The 20,383-nt window shown below is 45.1% G+C and overlaps 1 protein-coding gene across 3 annotated transcripts in view; it reads right to left on the bottom strand.

The window, feature by feature from the left end:
- CCDC73 (coiled-coil domain containing 73) overlaps positions 1-20,383 on the bottom strand; it is a 112,718-nt gene that overhangs the window by 68,752 nt on the left and 23,583 nt on the right. The window contains exon 1 of one of the 3 annotated variants that reach the window (XM_073604481.1): positions 13,198-13,322. The exons of the other annotated variants lie outside the window; for them this stretch is intronic. The gene's annotated coding sequence lies outside the window, so the exon portion shown is untranslated. Of the gene's footprint in view, positions 1-13,197; positions 13,323-20,383 lie in introns of those variants that run through there. 3 annotated transcript variants of the gene reach the window in all.

The following is a 20,383-nucleotide window of genomic DNA, read 5'->3' as shown; positions in this document are numbered from 1 at the left end:
CTCAATTGCATATTGAGTAAGCTCTGGCCAGTGGTCCATCCTCAAGACCCAGTAACCCAGTGGATGTTCTGTTGGAAAGGTCTCCCAGTCTGATCTTTCCCCTAGATATTCCTGCACCATGTAATTCAGACGTTGGAGATGGTTGCTGGAACCGATCAGACCTTGGCGCTGAGGACTGAAGAATTGTCTGAAGGCATCGGTCAGCCGGCCACCTTCTCCACCGCTCTTTCTGTGACTGAACGAAGCCTCAGCAACCAGCACCAGGAAATTGTAACCTCCCAGGCTCTGGAAACGCATTGCACAAACCTTTCTACAAGGCCTCCCGAAGATGTTTCATCCTCTGCTCTCTCTGCAAAGGCTGGATAAGTTCTGCAACCTTACCCTTATAACGTGGATCTAGAAGGGTTGCCAGCCAGTAATGATCCCTCTCCTTGATACCACGAATCCTAAGGTCCTTTTGCAGGCTTTGCAGGATCAGGGAGGCCATGCAGCGTAAGTATGCAGAGGCATTCATTCCTGAGTCCTCTGGGTCACTAAGGATCACATGATCCTTAACCACCTCCTCCCAGCCACGTACAACTCCATGGGTTTCTGGGGACTGAAAATTATCCCTTGAAGACTGCTGCTGATGCCGAGTTATCAAAACAATCGAACACCCATCCACTGCAAGGATAACGCGATGTCGTCAGCATGTCCAACCTCCCGACTCGCGTTTTGTCATATAATGACGTTGTCCTGAGGCTTTGTGCTCCAAGACGACGTCATTATATGACAAAACGAGCATCGGGATGTTGGACGTGCTGACGTCATCACGGTATCCTTGCAGTGGACGGTGTTCACTTGTTTTGCCGGCCGGCTTTTTTACCTTGTTACTTTTAAAACCATGTAAGTGCAATTTTTATCTATTAAATTGAATACTGTTACGATCTTACACTATGTGAGTCCCTTCATTTTGGGTAACTGACTGACATATCTGTGGCCTGAGTACTTGTGATAGCTCATCTTGAAACTTGCTGTGGCTTGTCCAATTTGAACTGCCTGGAGGTGCCGTTAATGCCACTCTGGATAAAGAACCCCAGCTGGATTACAGTCATGGGCTTTTTAAAGCTTGCTTTCTGGTAAGCTTGCAATCTGTGTGGTGGAGGTGCACTTGCCCTTTGGTGTATATTAGACCGCCCTGGTTAATCTTCTGGTGAATTATGAACTGACTCTAGTTATATGGTGTTTTTCCAATTATCCTCACCCACGGACTCGTCCACAGTTTTTATTGTCATTTTTATTTATTTTTTTCCTTTATTCACATCATCACTGTATATGATACTCATGATAGTGTTATAGCGCAGTGGTATCAAGTAGAGGGATCATAACTGGCTGGCAACCCTTCTTGATCCACGTTACAAGGGTAAGGTTGCAGAACTTATCCAGCCTTCGCAGAGGGATGAAACATCTTTAGGAGGCCTTGCAGAAAGGTTTGCGCAATGCGTTTCCAGAGCCTGGGAGGTTACAATTTCCTGGTGCTGGACAACGTGTTGCTGAGGCTTCGTTCAGTCCCAGAAAGCGCTGTGGAGAAGGTGGCCGGATGACCGATGTCTTCAGACAATTCTTCAGTCCTCAGCGCCAAGGTCGGATCGGTTCCAGCAACCATCGCCAAATTACATGGTGCAGGAATGTCTAGGGGCAAGATCAGACTTGGAGACCTTTCCAAAAGAATATTCTCTGGGTTACTGGGTCTTGAGGATGGACCACTGGTCCAGAGCTTGCTCAATATGCAATTGAGCTACTGGCCTGTCCTGCATCCAGCGTTCTTTCTGAATGCACATTCAGTGCTGCTGGAGGCTTTGTAACCGATCACAGAGTGCGCCTGTCCACAGACTATGTTGATCGGCTCACATTCATTAAAATGAATCAGTCTTGGATCACCAGCTACCAAGCACCTGATGCTGATGTAACCGATTGATTTTTCTATGGATGTGGGATCCCTTGAAGACTGCCTATGCTGAGTGACTATCCTATTCCGCTTCAATCATCATGATGATAGCTTCTAAGAATATTTTTGGTTCAGGGCACCACCCCCCACTGCCTAAGGCCCAATTTTTCTGCCCCTGTTTAACAATGGCATGTAATTACAATTCTTGATATAATATTTCACAGCAGGGCCCATTCCTGCGCCCACCAAGAGTAACTGTGAGGGCTTACAGTGTTGTGGCACCCCCACCACCACCAAAGGCCCAATTTTTCTGCCCCTGTTTAACAGGGGCATGTTATTACAATTCTTGATATAATATTTCACAGCAGGGCCCATTCCAGCGCCCACCAAGAGTAACTGTGAGGGCTAACCCAAAATTTTCAAAATCCAATTGTCATTGGGACAGAAAGTGAGGTGAAATCTTCTGGACAGGGGCACAGACAGCAAAACAAATGTTACAGGGGTGATAACCCTTCCCTATGTTATCCAAAAAACTTAAAAATAGATTGTTTGGCTGGAGCTACACTTAAAAAATGTACCTGTTCCAAATTACAAACAGATTTAACTTAAGAACAAACCTACAGTCCCTATCTTGTTTGTAACCCAGGGACTGTCTGTATACCACTTTTTTTTTTATTGGGTGCGGGGTTCCCCTTAATATCCATACCAGACCCGAAGGGCCTGGTAATGGGCGGGGGGGGGGGGACCCATGCCGTTTTTCTCAATGATTTTCATCTATATTGCCGGGACCCGGCAATACATTACAGCCGCAGTTTTAAATGACTTTTAATTCCTTTGGAAATGTCATTTTGCTGTAGGGACTGTTCTAAACACGGGAAAAATGCGCCACTTTACAGGCATACTATAGTCACCCCCCAAGCACGATATTTAAAAGAATATTTCACTTTTATTGGTTCACTTTAAGCATTATTAAAATCACTGCTCCCGAAAAAACGTCCGTTTTTAAAACTTTTTTTTGCTTTGATACTTTGATATGTCCCCTGGGTCCCCAAACACTTTTTGTGACAATAACTTGCACATCAGCCTTTAAAATTAGCACTTTTGATTTTTCATGTTCGGGTCCCATAGACTTTAACGGTGTTCGCACAAACTTTTTGTCAGTTTGCATGTTCTGCTGCGAACTGAACCGGGGGGTGTTCGGCTCATCCCTATCCACCACCATATATGGCTCCCTGGCTGACGAGGTCCAGGAGGATCCCGGATCATTCCAGCCCTATGATGCCTCCCCTGATTCCTCGCATAGCGAGATGGAGGGATATGAGTTCATTGGAGGCTTCGACTACTCCCTGGTTTCCCCACTGATTAAGCCGGTCAAAAAAGCCCTTAAGTGGGAAGATTCTTCCACTCCCCCAGTAAAGCAGAGGAAGTTCTTTAAGCAGCTGGGGAAGGAACGTTCTAATTTTACGCTCCTTCCTGAATTAAAGGACATTTTTGACGAGGAATGGGGTAAAGTGGACAAGGTCTCTATGTCAAATAAAACCTCCAGATTATACCCCTTCAAGACTGAAGAAGTGAAACATCTGGATAATGCCCCCCTCGTCGATGCACCTCTGATGCGGCTAGCCAAACATGTCACTCTTCCCTTAGAGGACACGGTACCTGTCAAAGACGGCCTTGAGAGAAGGATAGATCAAGACCTCAAGAGGATCTATGGACTGGCTGGGATGGCTTGCAAGCCAGCCTTGGCTCTTGCGGCCATGTCCAAGACCATGGAGGCCTGGACGGAAAATGTGGACTCTGTACTTAGAGGAGTCTCAGAAGATCTGGCCCGGGGCTCGGCAATCCAGGAGCTAAAGCTGGCAGTGGCCTTCCTGGGGGAGGCCTCGATCGTCCTTATCCATCTGTTGGTCCAGTCTATGCTGTCCTCGGTTGCGGCCAAGCGGGCCTTGTGGTTGCACCCTTGGCTTGCCGACCCAGCATCCAAGCAAGCCTGGTGTAAGATCCCTTTTGAGGGGCCCTCGTTGTTTGGTAACAGGCTAGACAGTGCCATAACTCGGGCTATGGGTGGGAAGTTGGGGTTCCTGCCCCAGGACAGGCGTCTGTTTGGTCAGAAGAGGCCCCAGCGAAGACACAGCACTGAGCGTTCGAGAGAGGCACACTCCTACAAGCCCGGACAGGATTTCAGGAGGAATTGGAGCAGAGGGCAAGTACCCTTCCAGAAATCTGCCAAAAGACAGGCGCCCAGTGGTCGCGAGCCAGCTAAGTCCTTTTGAGATTGGGCCCTGCCCAGGCGGGTTGGGTGGGGGCTTGTCTGCTTTGCTTCCGGCAGGTCTGGGTGGGCATGTCTCCTCAGGCCACACATGGTCCTTCACCAGTATCCCCCCCTCCAGATCAATCTCTACCCTTCTACCACGGTCAGAAGAAAAGAAGAAGGTGTTGCTGTCCTATGTGGATTCGCTGGAATCACAGGGAGCGGTGGTGCCTGTCCCGGAGAATGAAGAATTCCAGGGTGTGTATTCCCCTATCTTCCTAGTGCAAAAGAAAAACGGTTCATGGAGACTGGTGATAGATTTGACTTACCTAAACGAATTCATAAAATACGAGAGGTTCAAAATGGAGACTTTGACTAGCATACAGCAAGCTGTGCAGCCAGGCGATTGGCTTATCTCAATTGACCTAAAGGACGCGTACTTTCATGTACCTGTGGCAGAAAAATTTTGCAAGTACCTTCGGTTCCAGGTCGGGCAAAAACATCTGTAATTCACTTGCCTCCCTTTTGGTCTGACAACCTCACCTCGTGTTTTCTCGAAAATTCTTCTGGCCGTAGTGGCCCTCATCAGAACAAAAGGGGTACGTCTGTACCATTACCTCGACGTCTTCCTGGTGCTGTCCCAGGACAGAGGGCAGCTAATAGAGCTGGTTATCTCTACTCTAACCTATTTCAGATGGCTCCTAAATCTGGAAAAGAGCCATCTAGATCCAGTCCAGTGTCTGGAAATTTGGAGCCCAGTTCGATAGATGGAAGGCACCATCTCCTTTCCAGTAGAGAAGATCCCGGTCATTCAGGAAAGAATCTCTCGGGCCTTGGGCTCCTCACACCTGAAGGCCTCCCATTGCCTGAAAATTGTCGGCACTATGGTCTCTACGACCCCCATGGTCAAGTGGGCGCTGTGGAGGTTACACCCCTTTCAATCAGGGCTTCTCCAACAATGGAAATCAGGGGATGTCAACCAACTAATTTACATAACACCAACAATGAGGAACAGCCTCTTCTGGTGGCTTCAACGCACATGGGTCATAGTCACGTCCGATGCCAGCTGTGCAGGCTGGGGAGCCCTATGCGGGTCAGAACCTGCACAAGGCAGATGGGATGCCCGTCTGCACAACCCAGGCTCGAATGTCCTGGAACTTCGCGCGGCCTGGCGCGCCCTTCAAACCTTTACTCATCTACTGATAGGAAAATCAGTGTTATTGAGGATGGACAACACCACAGCGGTCTCCTACGTGAAGAGGCAAGGGGGCACTCGGAGCGTTACCCTGCTCCAAGAAGTCAAGCCCATTATGTCCTGGGCCCAAAGAAATCTAGCGAATATCTCGGCAGTCTTTATCCCCGGGACTCAGAACATCCCAGCGTACTTTCTATCCCGCAAGCAATTGGACAACTAGTGGTCCCTCCATGCACAGTTGTTCAAGTGGATCCTGTCCCTTGGAGTCGATCCCAAAGTGGATCTATTTGCGTCCCCCTGCAACTTCAAAATAAGCAATTATTACACATGGGGCCATTGCAGCCAGGCCTTCCGAATAGATACCCTGACAGATCAATGGAATTTCAACAGGGCATATGCCTTTCCCCGGCTTCTGATCATCCTCAAGTTCCTGCAGAGACTTCAAGCGGAAGCAGTCGAGGTGGTGGCAATATCGCCCTACTGGCTGAACAGGCCATGGTTTGCCCTCCTGACCCAGCTGAGCTTCAGGGACCCGGTGCCTCTTCCCCTCAGGCCGGACCTTCTTTTTCAGGGGACAGTTCTGCACCCTTGTCCAGCAGTAATGAGACTGATGGTCTGGTTCTTGAGAGGGAGAGGCTGGAATCTCTCGGGTGCGCTTCAGGAGTAATTTCCACTCTCATGAGCTCAAGAAAGTCAAGCACGTATAAAGTCTATGGGAGAATATGGGCCAAATTTGTTGAATTCTCTTCCTCCGCTGGCAGGTCTTGTAGAGATCCCGGAATCCAGGATATTCTCAGCTTCCTCCAGTCCGGACTAGATCTGTCTCTATCCATCAGCTCCCTCAGGGTTTAAGTCTCAGCTCTGTCGGCCTGCTCCAGAACGTCATGGACCGTTCACCCGTTAATTCGGCAGTTCTTTAACTGCTAGCCGACCGTCTCACGGCGATATACGTTGGCAGAAGGGCTCGTACAGGCAGAATCACGTACCTGTACGTTCCCCTTTAAGAGGCAGTCAGCGGGCGCGCCCGCGGCAAGCTCCGCGAGTCGGGTCGCGGGTCCCGCGGACTCAATCGCCACAGGGATACCCGCGATCGCCTCACAGGGAGGAAGAACGGGAAGATGCTAATGTCAACAAGCATCTCCCCGTTCTGCCTAGTGACAGTGTCACGGATCTCTGCTCCCTGTCATCGGAGCAGAGATCAGTAACGTGTCACACACAGCCCAACCCCCTCACAGTTAGAAACATTCCTTAGGACATACTTAACCCCTCCCTAGTGGTTAACCCCTTCACTGCCAGTGTCATTTACACAGGAATCAGTGCATTTGTATGTGACAATGGTCCCAAAAATGTCCGATGTGTCCGCCATAATGTCGCAGTCACGATAAAAATCACTGATCGCCGCCATTTAAAAAAAAAATTATTAATAAAAATGCCACAAAACTATCCCCTATTTTGTAAAGCTATAACTTTTGCGCAAACCGATCAATAATCGCTTATTGCGATTTTACCAAAAATATGTAGAAGAATACGTATCGGCCTAAACTGAGGAAAAAAAATTGTTTTTTTATATATTTTTGGGGAATATTTATTAAAGCAAAAAATAATGCGATTTTTTCAAAATTGTCGCTCTTTTTTTGTTTATAGCGCAAAAATAAAAACCGCAGGGGTAATCAAATACCAACAAAAGAAAGCTCTATTTGTGGGAAAAAAGGACATCAATTTTGTTTAGAGCCACGTCGCACGACCGCGCAATTGTCAGTTAAAGCGACACAGTGCCGAATCACAAAAAGTGCTCTGGTCAGGAAGGGGGTAAATTCTTCCGGGGGTGAAGTGGTTAAGGGGCAACGAGACTTAGGCCCCAATGAAAACCGAGGTTTCCCAAATGGGATCTTCCTCTTGTCCTTGATTCTCTGAATACTCTAAGTACCACGGGACTCACTTCGCTCTCTATTAAGGATTTTTCGGCTAAAGGTTCTTTCCTAGTTGCCATCACTTCGGCCAAAAGGGTTTCCGAGATTAGTTCTCTGGGCTGTCAAGAGCCTTTTCCGACTTTCTTCCCGGACAGGGTGGTCCTCATTTCTATGCTTGGCTCAAACTCGAAAGCTACTTCGGTGTTCAATGAAAAACAATAAATTGTCCTACCTACATTCAGGTACCGAGCCTACCGAAATGCATCCACTGGATGTAGGCAAAATACTGAAGAAATACCTACAAGTTACCTCTTCCTTCAGACGTTCTGACTACCTGTTCGTCTTGCACTCCGGAATTAACAGAGGGAAGCAAGCTTCGTCCAGAACAATTGTGGCCTGGATCATCCAGTCTATTCAGCAGGCTTACAGGGCTAAGGGCTTGGCCCCTCCAGAGGCGGTGACGGAACATTTTACCAGGGGCATGGTGGCTTCATGGGCAGCAGCTCGACACATGGCTCCTAATGTCATCTGTAAAGCGGCCTCATTTGCCTCAATTAACACCTTTATGTCACACCATTGCATAGAACCTGCTTCTCTTTCCTCTGTGAACTTTGGTTTAAGAATACTGTCAGTTGACGGGGCTCTCAGCGAGCTGCTAGAAGAAGGAGCCAGCTGCTCCTGCCCCCTGCAGAGCTCAGCGCTCCAGTGATCGCTGGAGGGACACAGCAAAGTGTCGGTGACTGACAGTCAAAAGCTCTCTGCTCACTGAAGACTGAGCGATCAGCGGTCTTTGATCGCTCAGTTCTCACTCTTTGAAGCTGTAGGGGGTAGATGCAGCATTCGATTGTATCACCTGGGTTAGTATAAAAAAAAATGTAAACCCATACTTCTTTTAGCCCTATCCAGTCCATATTTCAGGAATACCCAGGGACTCTAGGAAACATGTATTGACCCATGACAATGGGCCTAACACTACAAAAAAAAAAGTACCCCTACACACACACTGATCTAAATGGGTTCTCAACGCAAAGTGTGCTAACGCATCACAGACTTTTGAAGCCGGCCTAAAGCCCAATGAAGCTGAAAGTAATGTTATTTCTGCAATAGAGATAAAAACAACCCCACCCCCTTTATTTTCTGGTTGCAGAATTCCCAAATTATTTTAGTTTTAAGCTAAAGCTGTCAAACTGAGGAAGCATGGACACAAATGTCCTCTGGCTCTGACAGGGTAAAGTAATAAAACGAAATCACTCGTTTTAATAATTTCCCTGCCAAAACCTTTCCCGGCAATATTTAGTGATAAAAAGGTAGAATTATTTTGAAACGGCTGATATGCAGTCATTAGTCAGCTCTCACTTAATAAGGAATGAAAAGATGTTTCCAACCAAAAATCAACGTAATGCTGGCAGTCGGTTCTTAGGTCACAGCAGCAGCAGCAAAAAAAAAAAACAACTGAGCATTAGGAACATTCATCTGTTTTTCTACAGATTTCAAAAGTGGAAAAAATCCTTACTAAGACGAAAACAGAATATGGTAAACAGAATATTCCCCAGCTACATCTGTCCATTAACGCGAACCTGTCAGCTAATTTTAAAGTGACTTTGAGGAAAGTATGGATTGAACACTTTATGAGTCACTTACCTGGAACATACCCTATAGTACCAAAAGTATTGTGACGCCTGCCTTTACACGCACATGAACTTTAATGGCGTCTTAGTCCGTAGGGTTCAATATTGAGTTGGCCCACCCTTTGCAGCTATAACAGCTTCAACTCTTCTGAGAAAGCTATCCACAAGTTTTAGGCTGGGTTCACTGGCTGGGTGCACACTGCATGCTGGTCTAAATCAATTGGTGGAGGAGGGGTAATGGGTTGGGGGGGTTTTTCAGAAGTTGGACTTGGCCCCTTAGTTCCAGTGAAGGGAACACCTAAGGGGTCAGCATACCAAGACATTTTGAACAATTTTATTTGGTTGGGGATGACCTCTTCCTGTTTCAACATGACTGCGTACCGCTGCACAAAGCAAGATCCATAAAGACATGGATGAGCGAATTTGGGGTGGAGGAATTTGACTGGCCTGCACAGAGTCCTGACCTCAACTGCCTATAGCTGCAAAGGGTGGACCAACTCAATATTGAACCCTACAGACTAAGACTGGGATGCCATTAAAATTCATGGTGTATAAAGAGAAATGGAATTCTGATACTCATCTATAGCATGCTTGTTCTGAGCCTATGGGGTTGATTTACTAAAGGTTGTTTGCTTTGCAAGGGATTTTCACTTTGCAAGGGAATTTTCCTTTAGGTTAGTGAATGGGGTGAAAATTCACTTTGAAAACAATACCCATTCACAAGCACAGAAAGTTTTAAAAAAAAAAAAGTATTTTTGCTTTCACATGATTGGATGATGAAAGTCAGCAGAGCTTCATCTTATTCACTTATCTAAGGGAAAATTCCCTTGCAAACTGAACAGCCTATTTGCTTTTAGTAAATCAACCCCTGTGATGTAAAGGCATTGAAGCCATATACAGCCAGGTATTTTTCTAAGAGATCCATCAATGGCAGACTTGTACTTTTCTCATGGTAGGGTCACTTTAAACTGTTAAAGTGGATATTGCCCAATTCTCTTTGTACGATGAGCCACCATTACTGAAATCAACAGGCCAAAGTACATATAATGCAGCGTACACAAGGGCAGACTTTTCGACCGGACTGGTCCGACGGTCTGACGGATTTTCCCAACGAACAGACTTGCCTACACACGATCACACCAAAGTCCGACGGATTCGTACGTGATGACGTACAACCGGACTAAAATAAGGAAGTTGATAGCCAGTAGCCAATAGCTGTCCTAGCGTCGGTTTTTGTCCGTCGGACTAGCATACAGACGAGCAGACTTTTCGACCGAACTCGAGTCCGTCGGAAAGATTTGAAACATGTTCCAAATCTAAAGTCCGTCAGATTTTTGACCGAAAAAGTCCGCTGGAGGTCCGATGAAGCCCACACATGGTTGAATTGTCTGTTGGACCAGTCCGGTCTAAAAGTCCGCTCGTGTGTACGTGGCATAAGTCTTACTAAACTGGCCATAGATGGTTTCAATCTCGGCTGGTTCAGCAGGAACCGGCTGAGATTTGATCCGTCTAGGGGCTGGCTGATTTACCTAATTCGATCGACTTGGGTACTACCAGCAAGTTTGATTTCTAGTATGCAATTATTGCCAGCAACTATAGCTGCTAACAATAATCACTGTGTTCTCCAGGCACTCTCCCCATCAGGAGAACACAACAGCTCCACGGGAGGGATTCCCCCATCAACACAGTCAAGGGTCCATTTATTTTCTTTCCCAAAACCTGTGGCTGCAGAAAAGAAAATTGCATAATCTAATTGCACTGTTCACAATTGAGCTGAGCATTTTTTTGGTTGCTTCACATGCATTATTTTACGGGCATCTGAGGCTTTTTTATTATTATTTTCAGCCAATGGAAAGCTAGTTACTAGGCAATAAAATGTTTGCATTTCCGCACAGTTTTCAGGCATTTTAATTGAATACTATTGGAGCCACAAATGTTTGAAGGTTGTGGATCAAAAGAAGCTCAACTACTTTTTTTAAATTCAAGCTTCATGCGACAATACACTCAGGTATGAACAGGAACCATTAAAAACCATAGGATTTTGGATGTTGAGTGTTTTGGAGCTTTAGCTATAAAATGCTCAGGTTTGAATGGGGCCTTAAAGCTAAAATTTTATCTTTTCGCCTTCCCTGGTTCCTTATTTTCTCAGTATGGTAATGGATGCTCATTGTGACACTGGTTATTAACAGTGAAGAGCAACACTCACTGACAGACGCACCGTACCCATTCTCTCAGCTGTGATCTTTAAGTACACTGTTAGGTAGTGAATTTTACATTTACGCTCACACTGATGCAGTGCTGGAACCGCATGCGATTTGCACAGGAATTGCACCACATTCCTGTTTAAATCACATGCGATTCTGCAGAAGTGCAATTTGAGCCATTCAATTATATGGCTCAAATCGCACCACATCCGTGCCAAAATCATGCAGGACCCTTTTTTTTTGCTTCACCAGAATCAGATCACATGGCTGTTCACACCCATGTGATCCAATTCTGCAAATCGCACAGCGTTTTGCAAACCGATTTCGGGGTGTCGTTAATTTAACATACACACCTGCAGCGGTTTGCATTAACAGTGTGCGATTTTGATGCGGTGTGGAAACCCCACAGAATTAGCTGCGAATTCCACACTGAATCGGTGAGAACCGAGCCTTAGCCTCACTGGCATGGGCTACTGTGACCTTGAAAACATTGCTGCAATGTGCCTCTTTTGTTACATCACAGATTCAAATGCACAATTCCCAACGCACACGTTCCTGTAGAAATGACTGTGCATGTTAGTGGGTGCTGAGGCGACCACCGGCTGACCCCGTAAATAGTCAGAGCAAAACAATGTCACCAGCACATCATGGATCTCCAGAACGGGTGCAAAGCTTTAAATCGGTTGTAAACCCTGCTTTGTTTTTTTACCTACAGGTAAGCCTATAAAAAGGATCATTTTACCTACAGGCTTACCTGTAGGAAAAATGAATACCTCCTAAACATGCACCATTTAGGAGATATTCACCCTGCATGCAGCCGCTGACATCAGCGGTGCATGGACTCTAAAGGTTCGGTATACCAAGCCAGAACTTTAGAGCTTCTTGCTTGAACTGCGGGCACGGAAGTGACGTCATCGTGGCCCTGGCCACTCAGCACTGGAGCCTGTGATCCCGGAAGAAAGGACGGGAGAAGACGTCAACTCTCTCAGCGGTGACCGGGCGCCGCTGAGGGCGCTTCGTTCTAAGGTGGGTATTTCATAATGTGCTAGTATGCGATGCATGTTTTTTTTTCCAGAGGTTTATAACTGCTTTAATCAGCAATCACATCATTACAGCAGATAGCAATGTTTCAGAGCCCTGTAAAATGCCTTAATCAGGCATGGACCAAAACGCTGCTGTAACGATGTGATTTACGTGTAAAAATAATAATTGAAGCGCTTAACTCTATAATCAGAAAAAATGCATTGCTGTGCATCCCGCACATAAAATACAACCAGTGTAAAATTCCAATTCTATTCCAAATATCACCATAAACAACTAATAGGGTATATCTTTTTATTTATTTTTTATTTATTTCAGGTACTTATATAGCGCCGTCAATTTACGCAGCGCTTTTATATATATATTATATATATATTATACATTCACATCAGTCCCTATACCCTCAAGGAGCTTACAATCTAAGGTCCCTAACTCACATTCATACCTATACTAGGGCCGATTTAGACAGGATCCAATTAACCTACCAGCATGTCTTTGGAGTGTGGGAGGAAACTGGAATACCCGGAGGAAACCCACGCAGACACAGGGAGAACATGCAAACTCCAGGCAGGTAGTGTCGTGGTCGGGATTCGAACCAGCGACCCTTCTTACTGCTAGGCGAGAGTGCTACCCACTGCGCCACTGTGCCGCCCTAATATCCTAATATCGTGATTATTACACAAAAATATATATGTGAAGGTGCTAAAACATCTAAGTAAAGATAATCATCCACCATAAAAGTAAAATCCTGAAATTAGGATCATAGAAATAGGAGATAAATAGGTGATGTGATTTAAACAAGGAAAAAGTATATATAAAAGGACTGTTTAAAATGGAGATATAAATAGTGTTCCAACAATTGTGGTTTTCGATTGCTTAATTGGAGTGTCAGCTTGTCATTTAGATCATTTCTGCCATCCACCTCCGTTTTCATCAAAGACAGCTTGCCAAACCGTTAGTTATATGTAAACCAAAGGAAACAATCATTGCGCAATGAACCCCATCCAGTACACCAGCAAAAACACACAGAGATTCACTCACATGCACCCAGTAGTTATATGAACGTATGAATCAAGCATTAGCAGTCAGCCGCTGTGGTCGAGAGAAAGGATCGCTGCAGTGCACCACTCTGTGTCAGTCTGCTGAATGCGATCTAGGCTCCTCCCACGCGTTGCATCACCGTCACGTGACTTTCGAGAAGTGATATTTGGAATAGAATTGAAATTTTACACTGGTTTGAATTTTACACTGGTTGTATTTTATGTGCGGGATGCAAAGCAATGCATTTTTTCTGATCATAGAGTTAAGCGCTTCAATTATTATTTTTACACGTTTTTATGAGGGATTATTGAGCACCTTTTATTGATAGCAGCCTTCCTATATATGATCAGTTTATATTTTATATATTATATAATTTTTATTTTTGGTTTGTGGCTATTTTAATCATCACAGCGCTTTGTATTTTTCACAATTTATTAACGATGTGATTTAACCACTTCCCATCCAGGCCAATTCTGACATTTCTCTCCTACATGTAAAATTCATTTTTTTTTTTTGCTAGAAAATAACATAGAACCCCCAAACATTAGATATGTTTTTTTAGCAAAGACCCTAGAGAATACAATGGTGGTCGTTGCAACTTTTTATCTCGCACAGTATTTGCGCAGCAATTTTTCGAACACATTTTTTTGGGGAAAAAAAACTGTTTCATGCAGAGGGAGTCCACCTTAAACAAAAAATATTAAAAGCCAGCAGCTACAAACACTGCAGCTGCTGACTTTTAATAAATGGACACTTACCTGTCCCAGGGTCCAGCGATGTCGGCAGCCGAAGCCGATCAATCGCTCGTCTCTCGGCTGCCCCCACTGCCATCCTTGGTCAGGGAATCAGGAAGTGAAGCGTTGCGGCTTCACTGCCCGGTTCCCTACTGCGCATGCGCGAGTCGCGCTGCGTGTCTACACTGGTCCCTGTTGTGTTGTGGGAACTGTGTGTTTCCCACAACACAACAAGGGGGGGTGGACATTTGCGGCTAGCTATTCCCAGAAGTGGGTGCAGATACCTGTATTATACAGGTATCTGCACCCCCCTCCCCCCTGAAAGGTGCCAATTGAGGCACCGGAGGGGGGGAGGAATCCGATGAGCAGAAGTTCCACTTTAGGGTGGAACTCCGCTTTAAAGTTAGCCCAATTTTTTTGCATAATGTCAAAGATGAAGTTACACCAAGTAAATAGATACCTAACATGTCTTCAAAATTGAACAGGCTCGTGGAATGGCGCCAAACTTAGGTATGTAAAAATCCCCATAGGCGACGCTTTAAATTTTTTTACTGGTTACATGTTTTGAGTTACAGAGGAGGTCTAGAATTATTGCTCTCGCTCTAACGTTCGCGGCGATACCTCACATGTGTGGTTTGAGCACCATTTTCGTATGTGGGCGGGACTTACGTATGCATAAAGTAGTATAGTAGTATAGTGCAACGCTGATGAAAATGAAATAAGCAATAAAATTATACCAATATAAAGTCGATATGATAAATGGATATTCAAAACAAAAATACAAAGCAATAAAATATCACAATGATAATGATAAAATAGTATAAACCAACAGTGTCAGTGCATATAAAGTGCATAAAGTCCATATATGACATCAAATATAGTGACTGTGAATCTGTGTGAACAGGTTGTCTGTAGATACTTCACCACCGTAAGGAAAGAGGCTTACCAGACAGGTTGAACCCAACTAGGCATATGCCTGATGAGTCAACCAAGCTTTTGGTGTAACACACCCAAGCAGGAACAACATCGTACCTTACGTATGCGTTCGCTTCTGCATGCGAGCACACAAGGACAGGGGCGCTTTAAATTTTTTTTTTTTATTGCTAATTTTATTTTTATTTTTTTAGTTTGACACTTTAAAAAAAAAAAATTATCACTTTTATTCCTATTACAAGGAATGTAAACATCCCTTGTAATAGGAATATGACATGATCGGTCCTCTTTACAGTGAGATATGGGGTCAATAAGACCACACATCTCACCTCTAGGCTGGCAAACCTGAAATAAAAAAAAAAAATTAACAATCACGGCTTCCCAGCCGAGGCGCCGCCATTCGTTTGAATGCAGAGGCCGGGTGTGACGTCATAACATCGCGCCCGGCCTCTGAACGATCATAGAGACTCCAGCGACCATCTGGTCCTCCGGAAATCTCTATGATCACCATCCTGGGCCGGCTCACCGATGGAAGTGGTGAGTCGGTAGAAGCACCGGAGGGCAGCTGGAGGGGGGGTAAGAGCGTTCTTATGGTGTAGGGAATCGCCGGCACTAAAAGATGATATCTGAAGATGTCTGTAGCTGCAGGCATCATTCAGATATACCCCGCAAAGTCAAGGACATCCCTGGACGTACCTTGGGCGGGAAGTGGTTAAATAAAATATTTCCATTTTACTTTATTTTAGACCTAGTTACATTATCACTGGGTTTTGCGCTTCTCTATTAAATGCAAGCAAATCATGGCTTGTGGGAGGAGACAACAAGGTGCTGTACATAAAACATCACATCATCCTGCTTCTTCTGTACTCTTCTCAGGAGCCCTTGGCCCTGATGCAAGAAGTGGGCTGATTCTTGGGAGGAGTTATGCATATCACAAATGTCTTGATGGGTTGATCAGCCTGGAGGATTAGGTATCCGCATACCACCCTAGGAAATGCCCACATGTAATGCTGAGCCTCCATGATTGAAAAAAGTAGGCCAAAGACAGCAAGGCTGGGTAGAAAAGCAATAGATGATGTTGGATGTCCCCCAACCAAAAATTAAGGCTGGCTCTATCTGACATGCTGCAGCTTCTAACGTACACCATGAGAAGCTCACAGTGTGCAGTGAAAGTAGAGTAAGCAGTTTCAGTAGAGGAGAGGAGCCTGTACAACTGTGTAAGACTGAAGGTCAGGCTGGAGTTCAGCTTTAAACTCTGGCCAATTTCCAGCTGGAACCTTTCCATATATATACTGTACATATTCTATGTTATTTATACATCACTGTATAGATACAGATACAAGATATGTTACAGCATCGAAAACATATTTATCAAAAGCATCAAAGGAGTGACAGGAAATGGGCAAAATCTATTTTCATTTCCCTGGAGAGTTTTATCACAATCCTGACAATCTGTTCCCTGAGGAATAAATATAAACAGTTAGACATATGGAGCTGGTGGCCTGTTTCCTGTGTGTAGGATATACTATGTGTACGTACACCTTATTTAAAGGAATCTCTATTTTTATTTTATTTTACATGAATATACAATCTAAAGCAGTTGTAAACTGGGGATGTTCAAAAAAAAAAAAAAAGCTGCAAGGCAATGGCATAATATGCTAGTATGCATCAATACTAGCACATTATGAAATACTCACCTTGGAACAAAGCCCTCCAGCACTGTAAAGTCTCTGCTGAGAGGGCTGACATGTTCCTGTCTTTCTTCCAGGTTTGTGAGCTCCGGCGCTGTGATTGGCTGGAGCCACGATGGCTTCACTCCCGAGCATGTGCGTGGGAGTTCTTGGTTCCGGCACAAGCTCTGAAGTACCAGGAAGGTATGCCCGACTCTCAGAACGCATGCGCCAGTGATGTTCCTGGTTGCATGCAGGGTGAATATCTCCTACATGGTGCATGTTTAGGAGATATTCATTTTACCTACAGGTAAGCCTTATTATAGCAGAGTTTACAACCACTTTAAAGAACATTCTTTTTTAAAAAAAAAAAAAAGCCAGCAGCTACAAATCAGATCCTTTTACTTTATTTGATTTATTACAGGTACTTATATAGGGCTGTCAATTTACGCAGCGCTTTACATATATAATGTACTGTAGCAGGGCGGTACTTTGCCAGGACCAGGTCTAGTGAACAGCCAGTACACTAATTGGTCAGCTGTGTTCTGGGCTTGAAGTAATGACCAGACCAGGGTTCTGGGCTCCACCCTGCAGACAAATCTGGCCCAGCAGTCAGGAGGGCTTCACCTAGACGAGAGGTGGGAGCCGGTGTAGCACAAGGCTGCTAGCGATAAGTACGGAGTTGCCGAGTGTCCGGTCTGTGGGAGACCAACCAAGGCCTAAAGCCTTTGATTATTAGCCAAGTGGGCTGAATGTTGTTTATTTCTGTAGCAGAACTGGAATGCTGAACACCCCTGCCAGGGAATCTACTTGAATTGGTTGAACTTTCTTTTGAATAAAAATGGGCAAAACCAGCCCTTAAATTAAGAAAAAGCCGCATGGCAACATCCTTAAAGCTCTACACTTGGAGTGAACCCCTGACAGTACATTCAGTCCATACCCTCAAGGAGCTTACAATCTAAGGTCCCTAACTCACATTCATACATACACATAGTAGGGCCAATTTAGACAGGATCCAATTGGCCTACCAGCATGACTTTGGAGTATGAGAGGAAACGGAGTACCCGGAGGAAACCCACGCAGGCACAGGGAGAATATGCAAACTCCAGGCAGGTAGTGCCATGACTTTTGAGTGAAGTCCGCTTCAAAGTGTATGTAAACCTCAATAATGAAAGTCTGTTACTGCCTTCTTTTGTCCTTACTAACCCTAAGTCTAATGCCGCGTACACACGGTCGGACTTTTCGGCTACAAAAGTCCGACAGCCCGTCCGACAGACTTTCGACGGACTTTTGGCGGACTTGCGGCAGACTTTCTAACGAACGGACTTGCCTACACACGATCACACAAAAGTCCGACAGATTTGTACATGATGACGTACACTGGACTAAAATAAGGAAGTTGATAGCCAGTAGCCAATAGCTGCCCTAGCGTGGGTTTTTGTCCGTCGGACTAGCATACAGACGAGCCGATTTCTGGGTCCGGCGTAGTTACGACGTAAAGATTTGAAGCATGTTTCAAATCTAAAGTCCGTCAGATTTGCGGCTAGAAAAGTCCGCTGAAAGTCCTGGGAAGCCCACACATGATCGGATTGTCAGCCGGCTTTAGTCCGTTGGCATCCGTCAGACTTTTGTAGACAAAAAGTCCGATCGTGTGTACGCGGCATTAGTTTACACTTGCAGAAGACTTTCCCACCCCCTCTGAAAAGTGATTCACAGTGGAATGGTTTTCTGAGGTCTTTGACAGGCAGTGATAATGTATGTCACCTCGTCAGCGCCTATTTTAACCCTTTAGCACCGCACCACAACCGCGGTGGAGGAAAAGAAGAGTAGAGGAGAACAGCTGTTCAGACACAAAAATACTTACAAAATCGCTTGTCCCTCAAGTTTATCGGCACTTCCATTGATGTCTATAGAGCCCAAAACGCACAACATCTCCAAAAAAAGCTCATGTAACTTTCCAAGCTTTGAGTGACTGAGCGTATAGATGTAAGCAGCCTGTGATGAGAAGGATGGGCTTCTTATTGCTGAGTGTTACTGCACATAGGCTTAGGTCCAAAACCACATACAATAACACTAAGATGTGAATGGGGGATAATGCATGCTAATATTATGGAAACAACCTGCCGCAAATACCAGATGAAGAACATGCCAGTCCCTTCATCTTCCTTTAGCTTTCTGACCACGCCAGGTGCAGGAGCAGACCCGCTGCCAAGCCACCTGACCAGCTTGACTGACAGGAGCTGCTAGCAGAAGACATGCTGTCACATTGGTATCAAGCAGTGACCGCATCCAGACTATGAAACCACACCCCCTGCACTTGGAAAAAGTGATGTGAAGGGAACCCATGTGGTCATGTGACCATTAAATAAAACAGAATTGCTGCAGCCGGAAAGGGCACTTAGTGATATGAATGTTCGGGAACAGTATGTGCCCAAAGGGTGAATGTCTGAAGCAAGCAGTCATTGTGCATTTTACATAAGTGAATAAGTGATCATAAGAGATGTAGTCCAGCCAGCATCTTCTACCAAAAGTTAGGAGAAGTGCTGCACCCAGGAGAAGGAATGATTTATATGCAATACTGGTATTTATCATCTTTTTTTTTTTTTTTAAAGGAATACTTGATTAAAAATGGTAATATTTAGGGACACACACCGGTTCCACTTACCACCCTGAGGGAACGCTATGGCAGTTTCCTCTTTGATTTTTGGAGACACCGCCAGCTTGCTTACTTTACCACATTGCAGCATCATGGGTCGCAGATTAAAACTACCCTTACAGACTTTGAAAGCTTATGGGCTGAACAGGACCCTCTGCCACACATGATTTCTGCCCTTCACAAACTACTAGAAGCGGCTAAGCCTAGTCCTAAACCTATTTACATTAGAGAGTGGGAACGAGACCTTCAGTGCGAGTTTACCAATGGACAATTGAACCACCTATTTTACCTAACACACTCAAGTTCAGTGGAGTTAAAAACTCAAGAGACTAAATATAAAATACTTTCACATTAGTATCGGGTGCCTGTGCCCCTGGCTAGGATTTATCCCTCGGCCACTGATTTGTGCTTGAGGGGTTGCGGACAGAGAGGAACGCTTCTTCACACATGGCGGGAGTGTCCCATACTAAAAAACCCTTTTGGTCAATGGTCAGTAAACATATCTCTGATGGTATTGGAGTGGACATTCCTGACTCACCGAGGCACTTCCTTCTCCACATCCCCCCATGCCTCTATCACAAAATAAACGCAGTGCTCTCCCCCACCTTCTTAACGCGGCTAAGCGCCTAATTCCAATTTAATAGAAAAGCTCACGGACTCCGAGCGAGACAGAGTGGATGGGAAAGGTGGGAGAGATCATGGAAGCAGAGGAGTGGCTCGCTACCTGTAGGGGTACTCGAAAAAGATTAAATACCACTTGGGCATCTTGGAGAGACCACATTTCAGGGACGTTCCCAATCACATCCAGCTTGGACACGGCCTTGCTAGCTTTGGCTGATCCCAAATTTAAACAATTATTCCTGGTGAACCAGAATCCCCTTTTGGTTACTGGGTCTAGTTAGCTATCAAACCAGGTGTGAACATGGTCGAACATAGGGGGTTATTTACAAAAGGAAAAACCACTTTGTACTACAAGTGCAAAGTGCACTTGAAATTGCACTGAAAGCGTACTTGTAAGTGCAGTCGCTGTAAATCTGAGGGGTAGATCTGAAATGAGGGGAAGCTCTGCTGATTTTATTATCCCATCATGTGCAAGCTAAAATGCTGTTTTTTATACAGCGACTGCACTTCCAAGTGCACTTTCAGTGCAATTTCAAGTGCAGTTTTCACTTGTTGTACAAAGTGGATTTGCC

This window comes from Aquarana catesbeiana, linkage group LG11 (assembly GCF_042186555.1).
Source record: "Aquarana catesbeiana isolate 2022-GZ linkage group LG11, ASM4218655v1, whole genome shotgun sequence".
Taxonomy (NCBI): domain Eukaryota; kingdom Metazoa; phylum Chordata; class Amphibia; order Anura; family Ranidae; genus Aquarana; species Aquarana catesbeiana.
This window is presented reverse-complemented; position numbering and strand designations above follow the sequence as displayed.